General features: G+C 40.1%; 1 protein-coding gene across 1 annotated transcript in view; it reads left to right on the forward strand.

The window, feature by feature from the left end:
• Window positions 1–628: 628 nt before the first annotated feature.
• IL1RAPL1 (interleukin 1 receptor accessory protein like 1) overlaps window positions 629–15357 on the forward strand; it is a 1501437-nt gene continuing 1486708 nt past the window's right edge. Inside the window, exons 1-2 of the mRNA XM_060234094.1 lie at window positions 629–706; window positions 1580–2500. The gene's annotated coding sequence lies outside the window, so the exon portion shown is untranslated. The remainder of the gene's footprint in view (window positions 707–1579; window positions 2501–15357) is intronic.

Below are 15357 nucleotides of genomic sequence, written 5' to 3' on the forward strand. Positions count from 1 at the left end.
CCTGAAACTGACAAGGCAGCCGCTGGTCCCAACGGAAGGGGGGAGGGTGAAATTCACAAGGTCAGCAAAGCAGGAGATTCTCTCTATCCGCGGCGTCTCTATGGCCAGTGCCCGGCAGATGCCAAACCGCTCTAGCTAGCACTGCGGGAGGGAAGCAGAGACTTTTCCTTTTCTTTTCCTTTGTTTTCATCTGGGTTGGCATTTACACGAAGGTCTCCTCAAGAGGAGCTCTTGGTGCAAACAGGGCAATTTGGAGGAACCCTCCATGCAAATGGGACCATCTGGCCGTGTGGCGGGGGCCCCTCCACCCAAAATTTTCTGGGTACGGGCCTGCTATGGGGATTCCTTTAAGTTGCCTGTGACTTGAAGGCATTTTGCACCACCATGACAATAGTACAGGCTATGCATATTCATCCTATTTATATTACCATTCTCCTAAGGGGCAGAGCTTCTAGGTATTGATGTTGCAGGGCAAAAGTTCTTGCAAAGCATAAAGATAAGTAAAATTTCACCTGTTTTGACAGGAAACAGAGCTTAAAGTAACAGGTACTTTATTTCCCTATTACAACCTGTGCCTGAAGCATGGGGGCTGTCTTAGAAAAGAGGAAGCAGGTGAGTATTCTCTCCTGAATCAACATTACTCAAGTACAGGTAGTATGAATAATCCAGGCAGTCTTATTTCTTCCAGCTTGATCCTTAACCACAGGTATGCAGAATTCCCATTAAATTCTATGGAGTTTTTTTTCATGTAAATAGCTTTAGGGTTTTAGTCTTCCCTCTCATTTCCCTCCTGTTCCCAATCTCCCACATAGACTTACTCATGTCAAAGGCATCACTGACTTCTATAAATAGATTTTGAGGGTGGTGATGGGGGGGAGGGGGGAAAGGGGTGGGTGAGAAATTTTCAACTGTAAAATTTAGCAGAGCAGTTGTTTAATGTTCCAAACATCTGCAAATGAGAATTTCTTTGGTGAGGTAATTAAAATTCCTAATTAGAAACACCTTGCAGCTTCTGTTAGCCTTAATTGGCAATAATGCAGCAAGGTTTTGTTACCTATTTTCAGAATTGTTAGAGGGGAGAAAGAGAAAGGTTTTTTTTAAAAAAAAAAAGTGTAAAGAAGGAAGAATTTTTTAAAAATCCTGTTCCCACACAGTTCAGAGAGTTCGCACAAAGAAGATCCCATGGCAACAGCGAGGCCCACAGTTTGCTTATAGAGACAAAAAAAAAAGAATCCAAGAATAGATAATGCTTCATGGCTTTTAAAACAACCCTTCATTTGGGAAATTGGGGGGGGGGGAGGAGGAGAGAAATCAGCTGATCAGTGCAGATCCTCTATACGTAGAGGTTCTTTCTAGCTCCTGTTGCGAGTTCACTTCCCGTTCTAGTGAAAAACGAACAAACCGGATGGTTCCTCTCTGGTGTTGGTGGACCGTCCTGACATCTTTCTTTGCTGTTTCTCACCCCAAAAGGCCAGTCTTCTCTCCACCAGTGCTTTGCAGAGAGGCAGTTGAGTAACGATTGGCTAGGACTAAAGTATCCATTGGGTGGCAGTAACAGTATCTTCTTTATGACTTGCAGCAAAGCAGAGAATGCATTCAATCAAATGAGCCGATCTTGTAGAAACACTGGAATCGTTTATGCATTGCAGTTTCTCTCTCTCTCTCTCTGCCTGCCTGCTTGCCTTTCTCCCTCCCTTCCTCTTCCTTAGGATATTTGGGGTGGATTGTATTTATTCATCACAGGACTAGCTATTTTGTTTTTGTTCACTTGTCATTTTCACAGAAGACTAGCATCCTTCAGGGCAAACGGACAACTGTGGGATTTTCCTCCCCCTCCTATTTGGTTTAATTCCCCCCCCCCTTCTTGCTTGTTGGGAGTTTTAGGACCCGGGAGACATCCTTTCAAACAGCAGGGGCTGTGTGCTTTCCACATAGCAGTACAGTGCAAGGAAAACCCCGTCGGATCCGTTATTGTAGAATACTTGTGAAATATACATAGGATTCTTTCTTCCTTATGGTTGCATGGTGGGTTTGGAATTTTTACTTGTGCACCGAGAGATTTTGAAAAGGCTCTATCCTCACAATCCAAGATTCCTTTCTTGACCTATTGCTTACAGACTTTTGAGGTTATCAATCTTTTTTCCCCTCTTGCTCTCCCCTTTCCTGCCGGCTTTACCCCCTTCTTAATTTTAATTTCTGCTTCTTGCTTGGATTGTACCATCCGTGAGCAACCTGGCCACTTCGAGAACTAGCAGAAGGCAAACCTTGCGAAGGATCTTTAGCTCTATATGGAATTATCTGCTTGGATGGTGAACTTGGCACTTGTGAATGGGCATCTCCTTCGCCTTATTAATTGCTAGCAAAAAAAAAAAAAAATCCCGGAGTTTTGTTTTTTTTTAAACACACACAAAACGTGGATTCCCTGACTACGCATTGTGATGACCAGCAATTACCTTACTGACTGATACCAGGAGACGAATATTTTGCAAGACTGTGGAGGGTAAGATCATTTTTTTTTTTTTAAAAAACCCCGTATATAAAAAGCCTAAAGGAGGGGCTACTGAACTTGGTTGCTTGTGATTGAAATGACTACTTTCATAATTGCTGCATTACATTGGAATTGGGGGGGGGGGGGCGCCGCTTGCTATTATTGGCAGTTCACTGGAACAACTGCAGTAGGTATTTTTGGAGAGTGCATTTTGTGATAAATCAAAGCATGAGTGAGGGGTTTTGCCTTCCCTGCCCCTGCTTATTGATGGTGGACAAGAGGCTGAATTCAGTTCAGGCAAACTCACTCCCTTTCCCCTGCATCAGATTTGGTTTTGGTCAGAAAGGATCTACAGCAGTCAGGGGAGCACTCAGCAACAGAACCTATTTAATATGAAATAGGTTCCCATCTCTCTGTTCAGAGATAAGTCCCTCCGCCTCCAATTCTGTGCAGGATTCTGTTGCAGCTGCATTAAAGATAGAGAGAAGCCGAATTTCAGGTCAAGTTGGTGAACTTTAAGCACAAATCCAGTTCAATTGGTTTTACTTCCCTGAGGATAAAGCTGCTGAGGATGTATGATGATTTGAATCTTGGTTGGATTGTCAGAAGAGAGCCAAGAAGGTGTCAGGTGTTAAAGAATGCATGAAATATTTCAAGTTGCCCTTGGTCACTTTGTATTCCACCTGTCTTGTAAAATAATTTCTTTCTTTTGTATCCAGTAACTTGTCTCTTGAAACCTGGAGACCCAACCACGTGCAAAGAAGCTGGAAATCTATAAGCAGAGTTAAGATCTTGCCATCTTTCCTTGCAGTTCACTAGGGCAAATGGTGTGCAGGATACGGAACAGTGCTATAGAGCAGAAACAGAAAAAAGAGAATTCCCTGGGTGCAAAAGCATCTCCCATTGTCAAATCTTTCTCTGCAAAATGCATTTTGATAAGAGGGAAGGGGAGGGGAAGTGACTGAGGAACCAATAGTGATGACGTGGTGCAATGCAATGCACTGCAATGCTAAAGTTGTATATTGTGTGCTGGAATATAGACTCCCATGTACAGCTGGTGGTTCATGCATAATGGATGGCAGAAGAGATACTGCTGTATATCGAAGAAGACTGACATAGTTATGCTTGATCAATGATGATGTAACTTGATTGCTTCTAATAACTTAATCATGCAGTGTATCTATCACTTGCGTTAACTTTAGAAGGCAACTGGAAACTGATTGCTGAAAGAATTTAGGAAAAGGTTGGGTTCCCCCATTTCCTTCCTTAGGAGAACAGTTGTCTCAGGGACATGGTATCATAGTTTTAGCCACACCTGTTTAGAAAGGCACTTTCTAAGCTTAAAAGAATCTCATCATTGCTGCATAAGTGAACTGATTTGGTTGACTCCTGTTCAGAAAGGTGACCCAGAAATAATCTTTGTGTAAAGTAGACCAGGATGGTTGAGTGGAAGTGCAGCCACACCCAAATGAAAGCACATATAAAAGACTGGAACAAATCAATAGGATTTGTCATTTGCTTTAAGATGCACCTTATACTAGTCTCTATCTAATTGTTACAGCTATTAGGTCAGATCAGGTAGTGGGAAATGTGCTTTGGGCCTGAAACTTTTGTACATATCAAAGGATTAAGAGAAAGTGACTTTCATTGACACCTGGAAAACATAAGCCAAGATAGTGTGTTGTGTTGAGTCTTTTTTAAAGGCAGTATGTTAACAACGTAAATGTGGGTCTGGAAAGATGTAATGTAGATTTTGAGGTACAAAAGATCAAGGAGAACAATAACTTCATGTGTTCAAATGAAGACAAAAAAGGTAACAGGTGATGGTTCTTGATTTATCCTGTATGATGCTATCTTAACACAAGGAAAAGTTGCAGGTATAGGGGTTATCATTTTAATAGCCTCAGTCCTGTGTACAGAACTTCTCCCCATGAGAAAGTCTTATAAAAGAAGTGTGGAGAAACTGTTCCACTGTTGAAAGCCTTATCACACCTTCACTGTGCCCTTGGCCATTTCCTTGTAGGCTCAGTGAAGCAAGAAATAAAGATCCGCTATAGAATGTATTAGTTAGGAAGAACTGAGAAAATAGGAGTTATCCAGTGCTTGAAAAGCCACATTTATATTGCAGGGTGGGGGTGGGGAGACTGGAAGGTACTAGCTATTATCCCATAACTTCCAAAGATGCACAGAGTTTGGTTTGGAATCTTAGTACCTTATGTAATTCTCTTTAGACATGTCTATTTTAAACTTGGCTCTCTAGTTGGTGCCTGCTCTCTCTTTCTTCTTTTGGAGGACAAACTGAGACAGACAGTAATAAATTGTACTAATGCAGTTTAGAGCTTGGCATTCATGGAATATATTAAGTAAATTGAAAAATATGGACATGAAATTAACTCCTGTTTTCATCCTTCAGGGGTCAGAATAACACTACAGGAACTCCCATGCACCATTGGCTCTTTTGTAATTTTCAGAAATTTCCTACTCCCTTCCACCTTCCTATCATTGTACGTTACTCATTCTTTGATTACTTGTAGGATTTCCTGCATTGGTTGCATTGTCAGAAAAGCAATTCTTTAAAGAATTAGTTACACACAAGTATTCTGTGAGAGTAACAGTTTGGGAAGACAGTAGGGAAAGATGGGAGATGTGAGGAGGCCTATTTAAGCTAAGAATAGTTTAAGAATATGCTTATAACCTATATAAATATTTGCAAGGATATTGTTCAGGCTGTTGATGCTTGTGCTGGGCTACTTTCTGATAAATGTGTTGATGTCCTAGTATTAGGTTGTAGTCGAGTGTTTTTATTTGTTTGTTTTTTGCAGTCACTTATCAGCATTTCACTTTGCACAGTATCAAGATACCCATCTGGTGTAAGTTGTATGTAGTGTTTTCTTCTGATATGCAATAGGGTACTTGATGAAAAGCCACTCTCTAAACTAAAACAAGTTTACAAATGGGAACCTTCTTGACTTTTGCATGCCCAGGGTACAATTCAAAGCCCAATAACATCAATAGTAATTTTGTCATCAATGTCAGCCTAAAATGAATTAGGCCTTCAGGTTTCAGGAGCAATAGATTTTTTTTTTAAACTGTACTGGTTTAAACAGCCAGGCATAAAGTACTTTCTCTTGAGAAGGAAGCTTGAGAGATTTTGTATTCCTGTAGTACAGCAGGCTTGATCTATGAGAGATGGTAAATCACAGTCAAATGATTTGTAGAAAATTCCTCAGGCAAATTTCTGATTAAAATTGCATGGAATAATCCCTGGGATGATATTTCTGTAACATGCATACTAGTACATTGCTGCTAGGAGTACAATGGCATTACTTTTGTTTTGTCACTGAGACAAAACCTAGCTAATTGCTGAAAGTATTTCTATATTCTCAGCTGCTTTGCAGCAAAGTATTTGGATCTACTTAAATGTTTTATAACTAATATAATTTTTAGTGCTTGGCCAACCTTCCATTTTTACAAAGCAGACTCCTTTATAATTTATGGCAGTTGAAATAAGCAAGCTCTGATTAATATGATTAAAAACTAGCAACTTATCCAGTGGTGCTCACGTTCTAAAGTGTAATTATAATAGCTCCATTCACACAGTCATAGATAAGGATGTGTCAGCATTTTCATTATAAGACCCTATCATGTTGCCATCTATCATGCTAGAGAGCAAGGAAAGAAGTATTTACATTAAATATCCAAACAGCATCTATGGAAGACCCCAAATAGCATCTATGAAGTACAATTACAGCTAGTTAGTCTAGCTATTTCCGTATATTTTAAAAGTCGTTATAGCAGGTATGCTGCAGGGAAAGAAAGAGGAGTCACTGTAGTTCACCAATTCAATTATGGGTGTATAATACTTTGCAGTGTAAGCAAATATAGATTAGTAATAGGCCACAAAAGGGATGAAAAGATAATTAATGCATTTATTGATTATAAAGGGTTTAGGTAAAAGAGGAAGATAAATATTGCATCCACATAGTACATTCTAGTAATGGTAGCTGAGAAGTGAACAGCCTTTACAATTGTACACAGTGCAATGATTCAGCTATCTGTTTTATGAAAAGTCATTCTGGATACCTGATGTTTTTGTTCTGCTTCTTACTTGTCTCAGTGACCTGTTGGATGGCATAGAACTGGTCTTTACATGTGTATAAATACTGCCTAGTGGATTAGTACTATGCTGATGTTTACCATTTTGGGGAGGAGCATAAACATTAAGTATACATAAGAACATAAGAGAAGCCATGTTGGATCAGGCCAACGGCCCATCAAGTCCAACACTCTGTGTCACACAGTGGCAAAAAATTTTATATACACGCATACACTGTGGCTAATAGCCACTGATGGACCTGTGCTCCATATTTTTATCTAAACCCCTCTTGAAGGTGGCTATACTTGTGGCCCCCACCACCTCCTGTGGCAGTGAATTCCACATGTTAATCACCCTTTGGGTGAAGAAGTACTTCCTTTTATCCGTTTTAACCTTTCTGCTCAGCAATTTCATCGAATGCCCACGAGTTCTTGTATTGTGAGAAAGGGAGAAAAGTACTTCTTTCTCTACTTTCTCCATCCCATGCATTATCTTGTAAACCTCTATCATGTTACCCCGCAGTCGACGTTTCTCCAAGCTAAAGAGTCCCAAGCGTTTCAACCTTTCTTCATAGGGAAAGTGCTCCAGCCCTTTAATCATTCTAGTTGCCCTTTTCTGGACTTTCTCCAATGCTATAATATCCTTTTTGAGGTGCGGCGACCAGAACTGCACACAGTACTCCAAATGAGACCGCATCATCGATTTATACTTCTATTCAGTTATCTTTAGCAGGTGGGAAATGTCTAGCACATAAGCAGAGTTCTTCATGCATAACCATTGCCTTTCATGATCTGTGACATCATTCCTCTAGTGGCACATATTAGCACCTTCAATGAAATTAAGAGGTGACCTTACTTGCATATAGGGTATTTGTTTTGTTTTTTTGTATGGGCTATATTATCTCTTCTGTTTCATGGTTTACAGCACTGGGAATGATATACAGCTATGGTGTTAAAGTTGTTTTGAGAAAGGCCTTCATATGAGTTAGGCAAAGTTTCTGATATTTTTCAGAGTCCAATAGCTTCAAAAGTTTAACAGTAAAGAAACTTAGTACTCTATTAGTAGATAAACATTTCTCCTACTAGAAGATCCATTTTAGCAGGAGTACAAAGTCTGAGTCCAGTGGTACTTTAAAGACCAACAAGTTTGATTTTGGGTATAAGCTTTCATGTGCATGCACACTTCATTAGGAGTTGTTCTTTGAAGTTTGTAATTTGGGCTTATTCAGAGGGGAAGTTCACACAATTTTCATTGTGTTAAACTTATTAAAGTATATAATAAATGCAGACTTCTCATTTTTCGAACTTGCTAAATCCTGTGCTTGCTGTCATGAATTTGAACAGGCAAGTGTGGGAGACCTATTCAGGTAGGAGATGCTGGCACAAGCTCACTTGTATGTATGTCTGCTGGTATCTTTCTTCTGAGTCAGTGTACACACAATGTGTACTCAATTGTACACTCAATGAGTGGAGGGAATTCTTTGGCTACAAGCTTTTACATAAGAGTTATAAGGACTATTTCTATTTATACTGAGAAAGCCAAAATATTGGTATGCATCAATAATTGTTTTCTGTCATACAATTCAAGTGTGTATATAATTCAGTCTAATTTGCCATTGAGATATTTGGTCTTTTCAGCATACAGACTACATAAATGGTTAAGAGTGACTCATCCACTCTGACACTGGAGTATTGTGGGTTTTTGAAGCACAAGGTCTCAGAGGCAAGATGGAACAAGGGTTGAGGATGACATTAATAAAGGTTCCTGTTCTAGACAGAAAGAAAAAAATAGCAATAGGTAATTCTGTAAATGTGAACTTCATTCTAGTTGTGAAACTCACATGCAAATTGTCATGGCTGTTAGACTGGAATTATGGTTATTGACCTTAAGTGAACGCAACCTATGAAAAGTGAACAGAAAAATACTTGATTCAGTTGCGTAGCCATGTTGGTCTGAAGCAATCGAACAAAGTTTGAGCCCAGTGGCACCTTTAAGACCAACAAATTTCAATTTTGGGTATAAGCTTTCATGTGCCTGCACACTTCTTCAGGTACATTGAAATAAGACTTCCTCAACTATTACACATAGGTAGAGGGTGGGGGAATGGTTGAGGAAGTCCTGTTTCAATTTATCTGAAAACTGAAATCTTGTATACTTCATTGGTCATAAAGGTGCTGCTGAACTCGGTTCAGAAAAATACTTGGGTAATGATATTATAATATATCTGGGCCCCAGACCAATTATCTGTGCTTATGCTAATATTTTGCAGTTGCCAATGAACATTGTAAGCTCATCAGAGTAGTGATCTGTTTTTATACCCTGAAAGACCCATATATATTGTTGGTGCTATATATTTTGAAATATGGTCAGGCAACTTCTGAATTAGCTGCTTAAGAAAGAGATTAATTACCTGGAGCAGGTTGGATCCAAGGATTCCTTTCAACTAAATGATGAGTCATCCCCTATCAGGTGAAGATAATTGTTGCATCCAGTTCAATCTTTGCATCCAGAGTTTGAGGGTAGAACAAAGAGACTTTGACTTACATTTTCTTAAGTAATCTCTTGAATTTTCTCTGGTGATGTGTAACAAGTCACTCCCAGTGATAGTTTCTTGGTCAACTTGTATTTTTTTTTTCATTCTGATGCTTAGTGTATCTCCTGTAACTTGTAATTTTATCATTCCAGATTGCATGCATATCATTTTTTTTGTATACTTGTAGACATTTTTGTTTTTTTCATGTGCAGTTTCCTTGCATCTTTTTTGTTTCTTTAGGCTCAAAGACCCTGTTCAAATCCTTTTTTTCTTCCTTTGCAATCTGGGATTTCAAACACATTGCCATTTCATTGCTCTTCTTTGAACCTTCTCCAGTTTGTAAAGCCAAAATTGTGAATGCAGAATTCCAGATAATGCCAAACCAGTACTATTTTGCGTTTCTTGGCTCCAAAGCTTCTGCTAGTTAAGCTGAAAATGGCATTTCCTTTTTTCAATAGTATTACATTGTTGTAGCTGATAATAAACTCACATCCACCCAGTTATTTAACACTTAAAATTCTCCTCTTTTCCCTTGCAGTGCTTTTCCTACTTCTTATCTAGCTTAACTTTAATCTCTTTGAGTTTCAAAACAGTTGGAAGTTGCAGTGAACCTCTTGAATTTTAATTCAGCATGTGTTATTTGCAGTGCCATCCAATTCACGTCTTTTACAGATTTGATGCATATGCATCTTTCTCTGAACTAAGCGGCCCCAAAACAAGTTACAATGCTGTTCTGGTATATGATTATTGTGGGCATTTTCATTTTAACCGTTTCCCCCCCCTTTTTTTTTGCCCCAACTTGGCATAAAGCAAAGTGAGAAGTTTTAAACAACATTTACATCCATTTATTAATCACATGGGACTTGCTGTTTGTGTTTCAAACCATACCTTTTTTCTGGTACTGCAGTTTTAAAAAATCCAACTTTTTGTGCTATACTAATGGACTGATATGTCAATACAGCGATACATTACAAATGGGGGACAAACAGTTGTGTCTGAAATGCTGGAAGTTAAGCTACTAGACTCCAAAACGATTTATATCTGAAATTCTTAGGGATGCCAGCCTCTGTGTGGGACCTAGGAATACCCCAGAATTGCAGCTCATCACCAGATTACAGAGATCAGTTCCCCTGGAGAAAACAGGTGCTTTGGAGGGTGGACTATATGGCATCATACTCTGCTGAGGTCCATGTACTCCCAGGCTCCATCCCCAAATCTCCAGAAGTCCCCCCTCCTGGAGCTGGCAACCCTACCTTCCCACCCCCCGCCAGCAGCTGGTGGCATGGGAGTTGTACCAACCCTAGAAATGCTACTAAACAAAACCTGGCAGCCAAAATGGTTTACATACATACTGTTTCTTTTCAAAGTGCCTTTGTATTCTGTTTTAGGAACTTGTTGCTAATGGATTTTGCTGTCATTTTAGACAGACCTGTTTTAGTAACTGGCTTGCTAGCAGAATTTGCATTGGGTTAGCAAAGCATAGTTGAGCTGCTTTTGAGGGAAACTGCTTTCTTCTATTTTCTGCACCTTTGTTGCACTTCTGAATCACAGTGGTATGATGTTTAAATGTCGATAGAAGAAGAAGAGGAGATGGGATTTATACCCCACCGTTCACTTGGAGTCTCAAAGCTGGTTGCAATCTCCTTTACCTTCCTTTCCCTGCAACAGATGCCCTGTGACATAGATGGGGCTGAGAGAGCTCTTTCAAGAACTGCTCTTGAGGGAACAGATCTGAGAGAACTGTGGCTTGCCCAAGGTCACCCAGCTGGCTACACATGGAGGAGTGGGGAATCAAACCCAGTTCTTCCAAATTAGAGTCTGTGCTCTTATTTATATGTATATGTATATTTTATTATTATTATTCATTATCCATTTCTCTACACACTTTCTGATATCCATTTTACATATTTCCCCCAACCCACCCCCCTTAGTCTATACATCCTCTTCTTCTTCCAGCCAGGGACAAAGGACTTGAAGCTTCCACTGAATGTCCACTCTCCTTTCTTCCTTCGCCCATTTCAGGTAGGTCCGCCACTTTTCCTTGATTCTTGGTCTTCTTTCCTCCCATGATCCTTCTTGGGACATTATAGCAGCTATATCTGACTGAACAAAATCAGAGAGATAATTATGCCAAGTTCTTTCCTTCCATTTACTTTTATCCTTCCATCCTGCCGCTATTACCGCTTTACCCGCTGATATCATTGCTTTTAGTAAATCTTGATTATTCTTCCCTATTGTCTCATTCCCTAATACACTCATCTGCATTAATTCAAAGTTAATTCTCGGCTCTACCTGAAAGAGTTTCTTTATCATTCCCACTACAATTACCCATAATTTCTTGGCCTCAGGGCACTCCCACCACATGTGGGTGTACCATCCCTTCTCTTTCTTACAGTGCCAACACTTAGGGCTCAACCCAGGATACATATTGGCTAAAGTAGCCGGAGTTCTATACCATTTAGTAAAAAAATTCAGTTCCATTTCTCTAACCTTGTGAATTTTAACTTTTAACCTTCCATTAACTTCTCCCCTGTTTGTTTCGTTATTTGGCCTTCTGAACTGAGTCTGCGCTCTTAAGCACTACACTGTACTGCCTCATTGTAATGTTTCCTACAGTGCTTCTTTTTACTCTGAACTTTCCAACCACACAATCTTCCTCAGGCTTTTTTTTAATATATATTCTAAGTTGAGTGCTATAGCACTAAAACAATAGCAGCTTCAGCACCATTGAGATGTCTTGACTGCATTTCATAATTGAGCCAGTGGAGTCAAGGCACCTCAGTGGTGCTGCTATAGCACTACCACAGTTGTCTGTTAGTGGAAGAAGATAAATTTATATTTCTGTCAGTCTCTGTTTAATGACCTGTGGTTTAGACTTAATGTGGTTCATTGTGGCATTTGTGTATGGCCATATATATTAACTGGACTCTTGTCATATTATGGAATGCTCATGAATATTCACAGCTTTGGAGAAAAAAACCTCTCAATAATAAATATGTTTTCAAACATTTCAGACTTGTAAAGAAATACATGTTTGCATTTGCTGGGATAATATTGAAAAAATAGTGAAGAAAGTTGGAACAAACACTAACAAAAAGACCAACTGAATGTTGTGGTGGGTGAGGGAGCAGCCACCGGTGCTCTATTAGTCTAGAAAGCGGAATGGAAAAAAAACAAAGGAACAGGGTGGAAGAAAGGTACAAGGCAAAATAGGATGGAATGCAGTCATGGAATGAGGGTTCTAGAAGTGTATAGTTGAAAAAATTATACAAGAGCAGTAAACAGAAAAAAAATTATATTCCCACAAGCAAGAATAGATCTGTAATATCCTTACCTTTATTTTTTAAAATAAGACATCTTGTGAATGTTAAGAGCTCAATACATGGTTATGAACATTGGTGACTGTTTGATTCCACCAGTGGCAACCAATAATAAAATCACAATGGCCCATTTCATTTATTTCTGCATGGGAAAAAATACCTTTGTTCAGAAAGGTATTTTCATCAGGTGGAACTTTTCACCAAGCATTTTGCTACCATAGTGATCAGCACAGGAAGAAATCTTGCCAAAAAATATACCTGGAAGTAACATGACCAAAAAAAAAAAAAAATCCCGGTGATTTATTTTGCAAAGTCAACCTGTTAATCACTTTATAATTATGCTTTTTAATCTCTGAGTAGATGAGTGCACCTCTTGCTATCTTTCTGTACTTTAGTGTTTAATAATGTATATTCTATTAAAGGATAATCCTACGGCTCACTGACTGTACACTGTTCCTCTATTTTCTTACTGCCCACTAACAATAGAAATTCCTTAATTGAAATGCTCACTGCTGTGTGTATGTTCATAATGGTGTTCAAGTACCTGGTATTCAAGGATGTAAGATTTAAATTTTAGATAACCAATATAGTTGCATTATGGCCTTCAAACTATGCACTATTTTTTTAAAGAAAAATGCAAATATTAGATGGAGTCAGAGAGGAAGTTCTCAAGGGGCCAGCTCAGTAGCATTCTCAACTGGCCTCCTTGCAAAGATTATGGAGGTCAGCATGTGGTAAAATTGCACGTGTAGAACCAGGAAGTGATCCTTCCCCTCCCCCCCAAAAAATCTGTACCTCCTGTGGTAGAATTAGGGTTGCCAGATCTGTATTGGAAAATACATGGAGACTTTGAGGGTGGATCCAGGAGAGGACAGGGTTTGGGGAGGGGAAGGCCCTCAGCATGGCACAATGTCAGAGTCCACTCTTCAGAGTAGCCATTTTCTCAAGGGGAGTTGATCTCTGCCATCTGGAGATCAGTTGTAAAAGCGGGAGGTCTCCAGGCCCCAACTGGAGACTGGCAACCATAGAATACAGGTAATGTCAGTTGCCTGTTAAGTTGTCTACAGAAATAACTTCCTTTGTAATAGGGTTGCCAAGTCCAATTAAAGAAAAATCTGGGGACTTTGGGGGTGGAGCCAGGAGACATTGGGGGTGGAGCCAGGAACAAGGAAGTGACAAGCATAATTGAACTCCAAGGGAGTTCTGGCCATCACATATAAAGGGACAGCACGCCTTTTTAAATGCCTTTCTTCCATAGGAAATAATTAAGGATAGGGGCACCATCTTTTGGGGCTCATGGAATTGGACCCTCTGGTCCAATCGTTTTGAAACTTGGGTGGTATTTTGGGGAGAGGCACTAGATGCTATACTAAAAATCTGGTGCCTCTACTTCAAAAAATAGCCCCCCCCCGAGCCCCCAATACCCATGGATCAATTCCCTATTATTCCCTATGGGAATTGTTCTCCATAGGGAATAATAGTGTGCCTAGTAGACATTTCCCTCCCCCCACGCTTTCTAAAGGGGGGAGGGCCTCCATACCAGGGAATCCCCCCTCCCTGCCCCCTCCCTCTCTCTCACACACACACAAACACTTACCGTACTTGGTCTTCTTCCAGCAGAATGTGCTTGCTGGGAAAACGAAAGCAAGGCTCCACAGGAAAAGAAAGGGAGGGGCCGTTCTCCATGGAAACTGTTACTTTCCCATGAAGCCCTTCCTGTTTCCTGTGCAGCCTTAAAGGGACACATTTTAAAACGGATCAGAAGCTGTACAACATGATGCCTAAAGGTATGTTCTCTCTCCCCCGCCCCCAGATTTTTTGAGAGTGGGGGAGGAGGATGCAATTTCGGGTTGGGAAGCCTACTTTGTAATCATTTTAGTGGTTCTTGCTGTAACAAACTAGGTGGGGTTTGGGGTTTACCTATTTTTAAAAAGTCCAAGGAGAAGAGTCAAAACCCTTGGGGAAGCTTGGACGCTATTTAAAACTATAATCCTAGAAGCTCAGATAAAATACATACCACAAGTTAGGAAAGGCACAAACAGGCATAAGAAAAGGCCTGCGTGGTTAACAAACAAAGTAATGGAAGCTGTAAAAGGTAAGAAGGACTCCTTTAAGCGGTGGAAAACCACTCCAAGTGAGATTAGTAAAAGGGAACACAGGCTGTGGCAAATCAAATGCAAGACTGTGATCAGGAAGGCAAAAAGGGACTATGAGGAGCATATTGCAAAAAACATAAAGACCAACAATAAAAATTTCTTCAAATATATTAGAAGTAGGAAACCAGCCAGGGAGGCAGTGGGGCCCTTGGATGACCATGGGGCAAAAGGATTACTGAAAGAGGATAGGGAAATGGCTGAGAAGCTAAATGAATTTTTTGCCTCCGTCTTCACTGTGGAAGACGAGAACTTTTTGCCCGCCCCAGAACCACTAATTTTGGAAGGGGTGTTGAAAGACCTGAGTCAGATTGAGGTGACAAAAGAGGAGGTCCTACAACTGATAGACAAATTAAAAACTAATAAGTCACCGGGTCCGGATGGCATACATCCGAGAGTTCTGAAAGAACTCAAAGTTGAACTTGTGGATCTTCTAACAAAAATCTGTAATCTTTCATTGAAATCTGCCTCCGTTCCTGAGGACTGGAAGGTAGCAAATGTCACCCCCATCTTTAAAAAGGGTTCCAGAGGAGATCCGGGAAATTACAGGCCAGTCAGTCTGACTTCAATACCGGGAAAGTTGGTAGAAACCATTATCAAGGACAGAATGAGTAGGCACATTGATGAACACGGGTTATTGAGGAAGACTCAGCATGGGTTCTGCAAGGGAAGATCTTGCCTCACTAACCTGTTACATTTTTTTGAGGGGGTGAACAAACATGTGGACAAAGGCGACCCGATAGATGTTGTTTACCTTGACTTCCAGA

Source organism: Heteronotia binoei, chromosome 3 (genome assembly GCF_032191835.1).
Source record: "Heteronotia binoei isolate CCM8104 ecotype False Entrance Well chromosome 3, APGP_CSIRO_Hbin_v1, whole genome shotgun sequence".
In the NCBI taxonomy this organism is placed as follows: domain Eukaryota; kingdom Metazoa; phylum Chordata; class Lepidosauria; order Squamata; family Gekkonidae; genus Heteronotia; species Heteronotia binoei.